At 45.4% G+C, this 13,963-nt stretch overlaps 1 long non-coding RNA gene across 1 annotated transcript in view; it reads right to left on the reverse strand.

Annotated features, from left to right (window-relative positions):
* Nucleotides 1-408: 408 nt before the first annotated feature.
* Nucleotides 409-13,963, reverse strand: part of LOC135525263 (uncharacterized) — a 139,656-nt gene continuing 126,101 nt past the window's right edge. Inside the window, exon 3 of the long non-coding RNA XR_010453105.1 lies at nucleotides 409-1,845. This is a non-coding gene — a long non-coding RNA (uncharacterized LOC135525263). The remainder of the gene's footprint in view (nucleotides 1,846-13,963) is intronic.

Here is a 13,963-nt window from a genome sequence, read left to right on the forward strand (position 1 = left end):
TTGCAGAAAAAATGCACAGAACGAGTAGTATGGCTGGTGGCATTGTCATGTTGGATCGAGGGTCATGTCTGGATGAGCATGCAGGAAAGGTACCACATGAGGGAAGAGTATGTCTTCCCTGTAACGCACAGCGTTGAGATTGCCTGAAATAACAATTAGCTAAGTCCGATGATGCTGTGACACACCATCCCAGACCATGACGGACCCTCCACCTCCAAATAGTTTCCGCTCCAGAGTACAGGCCTCGGTGTAACGCTCAATTCTTTGATGATAAACGTGAATCTGACCATCACCCTGGTGAGGCAAAACTGTAACTTGTAAGAGAAGAGCACTTTTTGCCAGTTCTGCCAGGTCCAGTGAAGGTGGGTTTGTGCCCATAGGCAACGTTGTTGCCGGTGATGTCTGGTGAGGACCTGCCTTACAACAGGCCTACAAGGCCTCAGTTCAGCCTCTCTCAGCCTATTGCGGATAGACTGAGCAATGATTGAGGGATTGTGCGTTCCTGGTGTAACTCGGGCAGTTGTTGTTGCCATTCTGTATCTGTCCCCCAGGTGTGATGTTCGGAAGTACCAATCCTGTGCAGGTGTTGTTACATGTGGTCTGCCACTGCGAGGACGATCAGCTGTCCGTCCTGTCTCCCTGTAGCGATGTCTTAGGCATCTCACAGTACGGACATTGCAATGTATTGCCCTGGCCACATGTGCAGTCCTCATGCCTCCTTGCAGCATGCCTAAGGCACGTTCACACAGATGAGCAGGGACCCTGGGCATCTTTCTTTTGTTGTTTTTCAGAGTGAGTAGAAAGGTCTCTTTAGTGTCCTAAGATTTCATAACTGTGACCTAAATTGCCTACCGTCTACAAGCTGTTAGTGTTTTAACGACCGTTCCACAGGTGCATGTTCATTAATTGTTTATGGTTCATTTTACAAATATGGGTAACAGTGTTTAAACCCTTTATAATGAAGATCTGTGAAGTTATTTGGATTTTTACAAATTATCTTTGAAAGACAGGATCCTGAAAATATGCCATTTCTTTTTTTTCTGAGTTCATATTTTATATTCTGGCAGCCACTCTTTGCCTTGAGGACAGCTTTGCACACTTGAGGACAGCTTTGCATTATCTCAACCAGATTCATGAGGTAGTCACCAGGAATACTTTTCCAACAGTCTTGAAGGAGTTCCCACATATGCTGAGCACTTGTTGGCTGGTTTTTCTTCACTCTACAGTCCATCCTCATCCCAAACCATCTCAATTTGGTTGAGGAAGGGTGATTGTAGAGGCCAGGTCATCTGATGCAGTACTCCACCACTCTCCTTCTTAGTGAAATAGCCCTTACACAGCCTGGAAGTGTGTATTGGTTCATTGTCCATTTGAAAAACACATTTTAGTCCCACTAAGAGCAAACCAGATGGGATGGCGCATCGCTGCAGAATGCTGTGGTAGCCATGCTGGTTAAGTGTGCCTTGAATTCTAAATAAATCACTGACAGTGTGACCAGCAAAGCACCGCCACACCTCCTTTTCCATGCTTCACGGTGTGAAACACACATGCAGAGATCATCCGTTCACCTACTCTGCGTCTCACAAAGACACGGCGGTTGGAACCAAAAATCTCAAATTTGGACTCAGACAAAATAAATGATTTCCACCGGTCTAATGTCCATTGCACATGTTTCTTGGCCCAAGCAAGTCTCTTCTTATTGGTGTCCTTTTAGTTGTGGTTTCTTTGCAGGCAGAGGTCGATAATCCAGAGTTCAGGCCAAGATACAGAAAGGCAGGCAGGCTCAGGGACAGGCAGAGTGGTCAGGCGGGCGGGTACAGGGTCAGGACAGGCCAGGGTAAAAACCTAGGAGGACGAGAAAAGAGAAACTGGAAACTGCAGGAGCTGAGACACAAAACGCTGGTAGGCTTAAACAAACAAGACGAACTGGCAACAGACAGACAGAAAACACAAGTGTAAATGCACAGGGATATAGGGGAAGATGGGCAACACCTGGAGGGGGCTGGAGACAATCTCAAAGACAGGTGAAACAGATCAGGTCGTGAAACACTGTTAGACGGTTGCAGCCCTAATGACCGCTCCTTAGCTTGAAGGGGGGACCCTCAAGGCCTTGCCGTTCTAGTATTAAATGGTCAATATTGGGTTTGACTGACTTGAGTGGTCAAATAGTTCATTGAGTGTCACCATTTTGTCACACACCAAATATATCATGTGATCATTGGGCCCTTTGATTGTTCTTTTAATAACTAACTTTGATTGTTCTCTTTTCTAAATCTATGTTGTGTCATTCTTACAATGGTGCTACACTACAGACATCGGGCCTCCAACACTGCCATCAACCATTGAGGGAATGCTTTCTTTGAAATCAATGAAAGCTGCTATACTGCTCGCGTTGCGTCGTGTCCAATGGCAGTGTCCTGCTCATGAATTGCAGAGGTTAAATCCTTGATGGCTGACGCGTGCATTCGTTCTATCCTGGGAATTCAAATAATAAGAAATACAGTTGATTTAGGTTGGTATCGGTGTAGCAGGTAGAACGTCACATTGAAGGCATATTGACGCCGTGGTGTAGCGGAAGTTTAATATCCACCAGTTGAATTGTAGTCCCCTAGCAATCTCAGAACTGGGATTATTTTGAGGCAAGGCCAGAAGCCCTAACAGGGAAAAGAGGGGGAGAGAGGTAGAGGCTACTGTCATAGCCATTCTGAACCTAGCAGTTGGTCGATTTGATTTGGTCTTCCCACACATGGTTTCCCATTCCAAAACAATGTTTCCATGGCAGGTGAGGGCTCATCCTCTGTTGACATGATATGGATAAAACACAATGAGTAGGATGTGTACTGTACATACTGTCACACCATGACAAAGTTTATTTTTGTGCAACTAAAGCTTTGTGTATCAAGCCTAAACTATAGTTTGCCTTATATTGTCATACATTATTTCTCCGTTGTATCAATAGTGGTGACCTTTAAAGAAGGAGAAAACCCTTGAGAACTTTCAAGTGAGACTAATGGAGAAATTCCTGGGAGATGGCAACACATGGTTCAACTTCAATTTTCTGATCAGATAAATGGTGCATTCCTAACATAACAAACCAATGTCTACCATTTTTTTCAACCAATTAAATGTTTCAAGCCATACACTCAATGACCACTTACCCCTAGCTCCTCTCTTTCTCCCTCTTTTGCTCTCTCTTTATCTCACACACACACACACACACACACACACACACACACACACACACACACACACACACACACACACACACACACACACACACACACACACACACACACACACACACACACACACACACACACACACACACAGCAGCAGACCTGTTTGCAGCATTCCGGTCCTTATAAAAGCAGTGAGCAAAAAGTCCTGACTCTGGGAAGTACTGTAAATTGCATCAGATCAATTGAAAATGAAACCTTCATGGTCTGTTTGATTTAAGGAACCTGCTGAATACTCTTTATTCTCTGGGACCCGAGCCTTAAGTCTGGGGGACTGACATTGCTGGAAACACAAACACTATTAGTATTTTTTTTTTAGCAGATACTGTTATTCAGAATGACTTACAGTAGTGTATATTTTCATACTTTTCATACTGGTCCCACATGGGAGACGAAACCACATCCATGGTGTTTCAAGCACCACACTCTACCAACTGAGGCACACAGAATATTAACTATGTTACTTAACTGTAACTTTTAGAGTTACAGTATGTACTAGAGTGATTCATGGATCCACAGGAACTGAAATACACATGGGTTGGGTCCTGTTTGAATGTCATGGGTCTCGGGTCTATGTAACTACAGTTGATAGACCCGAGTGGACCTGAATGGACATGAGCACGGCTCTGTATAGCCTATAAAATATTTATTTTACACTAATGTGAATATATTGACTTATAGAAAGCATGGCCAACATGTAAAGCCCTACTCGTTAACCAGAAGAGCAACTTGGCTGATAAACTTATATTTTATTGTCGCTCGGGTCCAATCTGTTCTGGTCTAGACCAAGACTTGTTAGGGTACGGTTCGGCTCTAGGTCAGTTTGTCCAAGGGTTCGGGTCTGATTGTCCTGGGGTCCGTTCTGGTCCAACTTTTTGGACCTGAGAAGACCTCTTGTATGTACTCCAGCCTCCTTTGAGACATGAGTTGAAAGAGAATATTAAGGAAGAGATCTATAGCCAAGTTGGTAGATACTGAAGCACTGCTGAGAATGTGTTTTGTAAAAACTATGTTAGATGCTGACAGGTCACTGCGCTCTGGCTTTGGGAGGTGCCCTTTGCCCCTCTCTGTTGATGCCAATCATCCACTATGATTCACTGCACACTGCAAATGTTCACCTTCTTTCTGCGTGCAAGCCAGAGTGGAAGAGAGAGGAGAGGAGACTAAAATATCAAGAAGCACAAAATGACAGTGCATAAATGAATGTGTGAGTCCCAGACATGTAGTGTCTGTCAATATATTGCGGTTTCTCAGCTGTGCAGGGAGGTTGGTGATTTGCGTGTTTGTGTGTGTGTGTGCGCGCACATGTGAGTATGAGTGCGAGAGTGACATGCCTGTGTGTGCTTGTGCGTGTGTGTTTGTGTGTCTGGGCACGTGTGTGTGTGTGTGTTTTGATGGTAGCCCACCATCGTTCAGCCTCTCAGTTGTGTCTGACACTTTGCCGCAGGCCTGTGGCATATGTTTTCCTAAGAAACAGCTCTCCAGCCAGGTGGATTGTCTGCACTTTCTATCATCTGCAGCAGTTCCATTGTCCTTGCTATCTTACTCTAAAACACATTGGCAATTTATTAGCAATTCCACTCGCAGACGCCGCTAGTTGTTTTCTTTACAGCTGCCACTACTCCAACTCTCAGAACTCACTGTTTTTCTCTATCTATAGTGAGGGGTTTTGTGGATCTAGTCTTTGCTGGACTCAGTGTTACTTCTACTGATGTTATTTTTCCTTTAAAGTAATTTAATCGCTTGTACAGTTAAGCTCCTTTGCTGTGTGATGTGTTAGAAGTGTTTTTAAAATACAATATTTTAGCTGGTATGATTCTTCCAGATGGGCACAGAGGGGATTTTGAAAAATAAAACACAAAAACACAAATCTGTTACATCTTTATTCTCCATTCACCTTTTGATCTTCTTTTAAAAATAACCGGTGCTAAGTAGTCAAATCTGTCTCAGTATCTGATTTCATGGCGTAGGGTCAGCCATGTGTGAGAGAGATTACTTGCTAATAGTGTATTGTTTTGTTGCAAATGAATGGTCTGTCTTGTCCACTTTGATTTGACAAATTAAAATACATTAATGATCTGTGTGAGCGGAGGAAAGAGGATGCGAGAAAAAGAGAGACAGACACAGAAACGACAAAGAGAGATGCTGTCAGATGTAGAGAGACACTAGGTAGGTTTCCATGAACTTATCCAGGGATTTTGTGTCGACATATAGAAAGCTGGGATAGAAAATAGATGCGACAGTTGCCCACCATGGTGTATTTCCATTTAACTCTCTTTTCTGGATTTAAACAGCTAGCCAACATGTAAAGCCCTACTCGTTAACCAGAAGAGCAACTTGGCTGATAAACTTATATTTTATTGTCGCTCGGGTCCAATCTGTTCTGGTCTAGACCAAGACTTTTCTGGACTTAAACAGCTGGACTTATGATTTTTTTTTTATGTTCCTAAAAACCTAAATGCCTACTGCTTGCAAAATCCATTTATTAAACTACACTGCTCAAAAAAATAAAGGGAACACTAAAATAACACATCCTAGATCTGAATGAATGAAATATTATTAATAAATACTTTTTCTTTACATAGTTGAATTTGCTGACAACAAAATCACACAAAAATTATCAATGGAAATCAAATTTATCAACCCATGGAGGTCTGGATTTGGAGTCACATCAAAATTAAAGTGGAAAACGACACTACAGGCGAAGGGCATCACCAAGTATTCATAGTGACCAGTAGGCGTGTTGAAAGCGGTCTTCCACTCGTCACCAGGTCTGATCCGCACAAGATGGTATGCGTTCGTCAAGCTTAGTGAAAACAACTGCTTCCTGGAGCAGCTCGAAGGCTGTGGCCATAAGGGGTAGCGGGTAACGGTTACGGACGGTTATGTCATTGAGTCCCCTGTAGTCGATGCAAGGACGTAATCCACCATCTTTCTTGGCCACAAAGAAAAACCCTGCTCCCGCCGGGGAGGTGGATGGACGCATGAGGCCTGCTTCCAGAGCGTCCTTGATGTAGGTATCCATAGCAGCTCGTTCGGGTGGAGATAGGGAAAGATCCGACCCCTGGGGGGGCAAGTGCCCGGAAACAGGTCGATGGGGCAATCGTAAGGTCTATGGGGTGGTAGCATGGTGGCCCTCTGTTTGCTAAACTCCAGTTTGAGGTCATGGTAACACTCGGGAACTCGGGTCAGGGAGGATGGATTCTAAAGACTCGGGAGTAGAACTCGGGAATTCTGGAAAATACAAGTAGCTTGGCACGTAGGACCCCACTGCTTGATAGTGCCCACAGACCAGTCGATGTGAGGGTTATGGCTGTGAAGCCAGGGGTATCCAAGGACGAGAGGGAACTCGGAACAGGAGATCAAATGAAAGTTCATCAATTCCTGGTGTTGTGAAACTGAAAGTCTCAAGGAGGTAGTGACATGAGTGACAAGTCCAGATCCCAAAGGGCTTCCATCCAATGTAGTAACCCTCATGGGGTCACTTAGAGGTTCAGAGGAAGAACGCATTCTCCTTCGCCCAGACACCATCCATGAAGTTACCTGCGGCTCCAGAGTCTACCAAGGCTTGAAGGTGAAGCTTGTGGTTGTCCCAGGAGAGGGTGACTGGAATGAGCAGACGGGAGTTGGACGGATGGGAGGAGGTTATGTTTCCCGGACTTGACAGTTCCCCCGGGGAGCTGTACGGGACAGAGCGTCCCTGGAGCCCGGGACACGTGGAACGGAAATGGCCCGGTTTGCCGCAATATAGACAGCGTCGCTCCTCATCCGGCAGTCTCTGACAGCCTGGGAGATGCGTCCAATCTGCATGGGTTCCGGTGGAGCCAGCGATGATAAAGGTGGGGACTCGGAGCTGGGACTGATAGGACCTAGAGGTCTACGGTTGAGTTCTCTCTCTCAGACGCTGGTCAATGCGTGAGGCCAACTTGATCAGGGACTGTGAGATTGTCCGGTGTGCCCGAGTGGCCAGTTCATCTTGGATAGTGTCGGAAAGGCCTTTCAGAAAGCACACCGTGAGCACCTCGTTGTTCCAGCCACTCGCTGCTGCCACCGTGCGGAACTGGATGGCATAGTCCGGTCACGCTGCGCCAACCTTGATGGAGAGTCAGGAGCTGTTTGGCTGAGTCAGAACCACTGCTTGGGCCTTGAAACACTCGTTGAATTCCTCAGCAAAGGCAGAGTAGCTGGCACAGCAGGAACTATGGGCATCCCACACAGCAGTAGCCCAGGCCAGGGCTTTTCCGACAGCAGGGTGATGATATATGCGATCTTAGACCGGTCGGTGGGAAACGACGAGGGTTGCAGCTCAAAGGAGAGAGAACATTGAGTGAGAAAGCCTTTACAAGCACTTGGATCACCTGAGAACCGTTGGGGAGGTGGAAGACGAGGTTCAGCCAGGGGGTTAACTGCCATGGGTACGTGAACCTGAGGTACTGGGACGGAAACTGTTGCCGGGGTAAGTCGATCAGATATTTGCTTAATGGAAGTCAGCATCTCCGACAGAAGATGAGAATGTCTAGCCATTAAGGCCTCTTGCTGAACCAGGGCGGCTGTTGGCGTTGGACAGTCTCCTGGTGGTGGGACAGCGTGGCAAAAAGGTCCTGGGAACTGGCTGCCTCTGGGTTCATTTTTGGCTCTGTGTTTCTGTCAGGACCCGGTTTCGAACCTGGGTCTCCGGAGGAGAAACAGTCACTTAACCAACTGAGCCACGAATAGACAGCAGAACCCAGAAGATGAGGCAAACACAGCAGTACTTAAGACGGTGTATTTAATAAAGAAAAAATCCTAAAATACAAAAAATGGCACGTTAGCTATCCAAAAGGTGGTAGGAAAAACACAAAAAGACCTCAAAAGAAACTCACCAAAAATAAACAAAAACAAAAAACAGAATACCACAAGAACTTCACCCGGAATCGACAAGAGCACACAGAACACTAGGAAGGGTGCTAACATACAAACACAGAGCACAGAACTGAGGGAAACAAAGGGTTTAAATACAATCAGGGAAACGAGACACAGGTGCAAATAATAATGGGGATCAAGGAAAAACATAGGGACAAAAAGCACAATGGGGACATCTGGATTGACCAAAACCCGGAACAACCCTGGCCAAATCCTGACAACAGGCTGATCCAACATTGATGTAATGTCCTTAAAACATATCAAAATGAGGCTCAGTTGTGTGTGTGGCCTCCACGTGCCTGTATGACCTCCCTACAACGCCTGGGCATGCTCCTGATGAGGTGGCAGATGGTCTCCTGAGGGATATCCTCCCAGACCTGGACTAAAGCATCCGCCATCTCCTGGACAGTCTGTGGTGCAACGTGGTGGATGGAGCGAGACATGATGTCCCAGATGTGATCAATTGGATTCAGGTCTGGGGAACGGGCGGGCCAGTCCATAGCATCAATGCCTTCCTCTTGCAGGAACTGCTGACACACTCCAGCCACATGAGGTCAAGCATTGTCTTGCATTAGAGGAACCCAGGGCCAACCGCACCAGCATATGGTCTCACAAGGGGTCTGAGGATCTCATCTCGGTACCTAATGGCAGTCAGGCTACCTCTGGCGAGCACATGGAGGGCTGTGCGGCCCCCCAAAGAAATGCCACCCCACACCATGACTGACCCACCGCCAAACCGGTCATGCTAGAGGATGTTGCAGGCAGCAGAACATTCTCCACGGCATCTCCAGACTGTCACGTCTGTCACATGTGCTCAGTGTGAACCTGCTTTCATCTGTGAAGAGCACAGGGCGCCAGTGGCGAATTTGCTAATCTTGGTGTTCCATGGCAAATGCCAAACGTCCTGCACGGTGTTGGGCTGTAAGCTCAAACCCCACCTGTGGATGTCAGGCCCTCATACCACCCTCATGGAGTCTGTTTCTGACCATTTGAGCAGACACATGCACATTCGTGGCCTGCTGGAAGTCATTTGCAGGCTCTGGCAGTGCTCCTCCTGATCCTCCTTGCACAAAGGCGGAGGTAGAGGTCCTGCTGCTGGGTTGTTGCCCTCCTACGGCCTCCTCCACGTCTCCTGATGTACTTGCCTGTCTCCTGGTAGCACCTCCATGCTCTGGACACTACGCTGACAGACACAGCAAACCTTCTTCCCACAGCTCGCATTGATGTACCATCCTGGATGAGCTGCACTATCTGAGCCACTTGTGTGGGTTGTAGACTCTGTCTCATGCTACCACTAGAGTGAAAGCACCGCCAGCATTCAAAAGTGACCAAAACATCAGCCAGGAAGAATAGGAACTGAGAAGTGGTCTGTGGTCACCACCTGCTGAACCACTCCTTTATTGGGGGTGTCTTGCTAATTGCCTATAATTTACACCTGTTGTCTATTCCATTTGCACAACAGCATGTGAAATGTATTGTCAATCAGTGTTGCTTCCTAAGTGGACAGTTTGATTTCACAGAAGTGTGATTGACTTGGAGTTACAATGTGTTGTTAAAGTGTTCCCTTTATTTTTTTGAGCAGTGTATATAAAATTATTTTTACTTCAATGCAAGGATTGTCTTGGCATTCAAGAATTCCCCGAATTGCTTTACATTGCGATTTGAAGTTTCACCACCAATTTGTTTCAGATCTCTACTCGGACCACATGAATGAAAGTGCGGGCTACCTGAGAAATGCAACAGATATATGGGCAGGGCATACAGGCTTTCGCCACTTCATTAAGGCACAATTTACCTAATTGGGGAAAAACTTCAACAACTTAATTTTTATTTGACATTCTAGGTTTTTAGGAACATTTAAAAAAAATCATAAGTCCAGCTCTTTAAATCCACAAAAGAGAGTTCAATGGAAACACACCTTCAAAATTATTCGGCAACCATAATTGATTAAAAACCACTGTTTTCATCATCATTTGTCGCAGCTTCTACCACCAAGCCATAAGACTGCTAAACAATTAATCAAATGGCCACCGGACTATTTACATTGACACTACCCCTCCATTTGTTTTGTACACTGCTGCTACTTGCTGATTATTATCTATGCATAGTCACTTCACCCTTACCTACATGTACAAATTACATCGGCTAACCTGTACCCCCGCACACTGACTCAGTACTGGTGCCCCCTGTATATAGCCTCGTTATTGTTATTTTATTGTGTTACTTTTTAAAGTTTAGTTTATTTAGTAAATATTTTCTTACTCTACATTGTTGGTTAAGGGCTTGTAAGTAAACACTTCACGAATACTTGTTTTATTCGGCGCATGTGACAAATAAAGTTTCATTTGATTTGATTTGATTAAAAAAGCTTTAAAAAGCTTTGACAAAAGAAAAATCTACCATTGTTGAACGAATGAAATTGTACTCCTATAGTTTATCTGCCGTTTCCAGTACAAATGCCACAAGGGTTTTTTTTCAGCCATTGTTTTTGTCGACTGAACCTGGGTCAATGGAAACCTGCCTACTGTGAGAAAGAAAGTAGGGAAAGCATGGCCACAAAGAGAGGAAGAGTAGAAGGACAGAGATAATTAATATTGGAATGTCTGTGACAGAATATTTTTTGAGAAAATCCATCACCAGAGTTCACTGAGGGGATGGGCTCTGGGTGGCATGGGGGGGCGGGAGGGCTCTATCTCTGTCAGAGGAAGTGTGTGCTCATGCCAAAACGGATCTCATCTCCTATACCCAAGGAACAGTGCCTTCAGGAAGTGTTCACACGCCTTGACTTTTTCTACATTTGGTTGTGTTACAGCCTGAATTTAAAATGGATTAAATTGAGATGTTTTTGTCACTGGCCTAAACACAATACCACATAATGTCAAAGTGTAATGATGTTGTTCAAGAATTTTACAAATTAATGAATAAATAAAAAGCTGAAATGTCTTGAGTCAATAATTTTTCAACTCCAAGAGTAAAAATGTGTACCAATTCACATAATCTCATGGATAGTGTTTAACATGATTTTTGAATGACTACCATCACTGTATCCCACACATACAATTACCAGTAAGGTCAGTAAGGTATCAGAAAGGTCCCTCAGTCGAGCAGTGAATTTCAAACATAGATTCACCCACAAAGAACAGGGAGGTGTTCCAATTAATCTCAAAGAAGGGCACCTATTGGTAGATGGGTTGAAAAAAAAATAAAAAGCAGACATTGAATATCCCCTTGAGCATGGTGAAGTTATTACGATGGTGTATCAATACACCCAGCCACTACAAAGATACAGGCGTACTTCCTAACTGCCAGATAGGAAGAAAACGGGAAAAAGGGATTTCACCATGAGGCCAATGTTGACTTTAAAACAGTTACAAAGTTTAATGGCTATGACATGAGAAAACTAAGGATGGATCAACAACATGGCACTATAGTTACTATCCTAAATGACAGACTGAAAAGAAGAAAGCCTGTACAGAAGGCACAAATGTAATACTGCAAAAAAATTGCAAAGCCATTATCTTGTAGTCTGGAATACAAGGTGTTATGTTTGGGGTAAATCCAATACATCACATTACTGAGTTACACTCTCCATATTTTCAAGTGTAGTGATGGCTGTATCTTGTTATGGGTATGCTTGTAATTGTAGACTAGGGAGTTTTCTGGATAAAAAATAAACGGAATAGTGCAAAGTACAACAAAATCTTAGAGGAAAACCTGTTATAGTCTGCTTTCCACCAGACACTCGGATGAATTGACCTTTCAGCAGGAAAATAAGCTAAACTACAAGGCCAAATCTACACTGGAGTTGCTTCCCAAGAAGAAAGTGAATGTTCCTGAGTGGCCGAGTTAGAGTTATGACTTAAATCTAATTGGAAGTCTATGGCAAGACCTGAAAATTGTTGTCGAGCCATGATCAACAACCATTTTGATAGAGTTTGAAGAATTTTGAAATAAAATGGACAAATGTTGCACAATCCAGTTGTGGAAAAATCGTAGACTTACCCAGAAAGACTCTACAACTGTAATCGCTGCCAAAGTCACCTTTGTGCCGGCTGTGTAAGGTGCTGTAAGGGGCCATTTGAGCTAGGCTAGCTGTGTATCAGCTAGCAGAGACTACTCTGTCTGTGTCACATCCTGATCATAGGAATCCTTTATTTTCTATGGTAGAGTAGGTCAGGGCGTGACTAGAGATTTAGTCTAGCTTATTTTTTCTATGTGGGGTTCGAGCTTGTTTTTTTCTATGTTGGTGTGTTCGTATGATTCCCAATTAGAGGCAGGCAGCTGGCTATCATTGTCTCTAATTAGGGATCATACTTAAGAAGCATTTTTCCACCTGTGTGTTATGGGATATTGTTTTGAGTACGTGTATGTAGCACCTCTGTTGTCACGGTTTGTTGTTTTGTTTGTTTATTGTTTGTTTTGCTAAGTTTCACTATTAAATATTATGTGGAACTCAACATACGCTGTGCGATTGTGTCAGAATACCCCATCACAACAGGACCAAACAGCGTGCCCAAGATGAGAGGATGACATGGACTTGGGAGGAGATTCTGGACGGGAATGGATCTTGGACTTGGAAGGAAATCCTGGCAGAAAAGGATCACCTTCCTTGGCAGGAGACGCAAGGAGAAAAGGGAGAACAGCGACGACGCCAGGGTTCGCGATCACAAGGAAAGACAAAAAGACAGCACCAATACATTTTTTAGGGGGGCACATGGGGTGGTCGGCAGAGCCGAGGAGTGAAACAGAGACTGTCAGTGAGTTGCGGGAGAATGTGGAGGAGAGAGAAATGAGAGATTTATTGAATTGGTGGAGGATGCGCGGCATTTGCCCTAAGGAGCGTGTTATCGATTTAAAGCCACCTGAGTCAGCTCTCCGTACTCATCCTGAGAAGTGTGTTAAAGTTCCGTTACAAGTGATGCCGGCTATACGCACCAGTTCTCCAGTACGCCTCCACAGCCCAGTATGTCCTGTGCTAGCTCCCTGCACTCACCGTGCGGAGTATTTCATCATTCCGGCACCATCTGTGCCAGTTCTACGCACCAGGTCTCCAGTGCGCCTCCACAGCCCAGTACGTCCTGTGCCTGCTCCTCGTAATCTCCCTCAAGTGTACCTTCTCAGTCCGCTATGTCCTGTGCCTGCTCCTCGCGCTCAACCTGAGGTGCATGTCACCAGACCGGTACCCCCAGTGCCGTCCCCACGCACCATGCTCCTTGTGACAATCCCCAGTCCAGAGCTTCCGGTGACAGTTCCCAGTCCAGAGCTTCCGGCGACAGTCCACAGTCCGGAACCTCCAACGATGGTCCACAGTCCGGAACCTCCTGAGATGGTCAACGGTCCGGAACCTCCTGCGACGGTCAACGGTCCGGAACCCCCAGCTCCACGGCTGGAGCCTTCCCCGATGCCCAGTCTGAGCACGGCGTCCAGACCAGCTCCAAGACAGGAGCCTTCTTCTGCACTGAGGTCCATTCCAGGTACAGTGTTCACCCTGGGTCCATGGCTGGATCCGCGGGATGAGATGGTTCTTCGGCCCGCACCAGAGCCACCACCAAATATGGTGGATCCGAGAGCTGAGCGGGTTCTTCAGGGGGGGGGGGGGGTACTGTAACGTCTTGACCATAGGACGCCTTTTTTTCTATGGTAGAGTAGGTCAGGGCGTGACTAGGGATTTAGACTAGTTTATGTTTTCTACGTGGGGTTCGAGTTTGTTTTTTCTATGTTGGTGTGTTGGTATGATTCCCAATTAGAGGCAGACAGCTGGCTATCATTGTCTCTAATTGGTGATCATACTTAGGTAGCATTTTTCCACCTGTGTGTTATGGGAT

This window comes from Oncorhynchus masou, chromosome 31, assembly GCF_036934945.1.
Source record: "Oncorhynchus masou masou isolate Uvic2021 chromosome 31, UVic_Omas_1.1, whole genome shotgun sequence".
Lineage (NCBI taxonomy): Eukaryota > Metazoa > Chordata > Actinopteri > Salmoniformes > Salmonidae > Oncorhynchus > Oncorhynchus masou.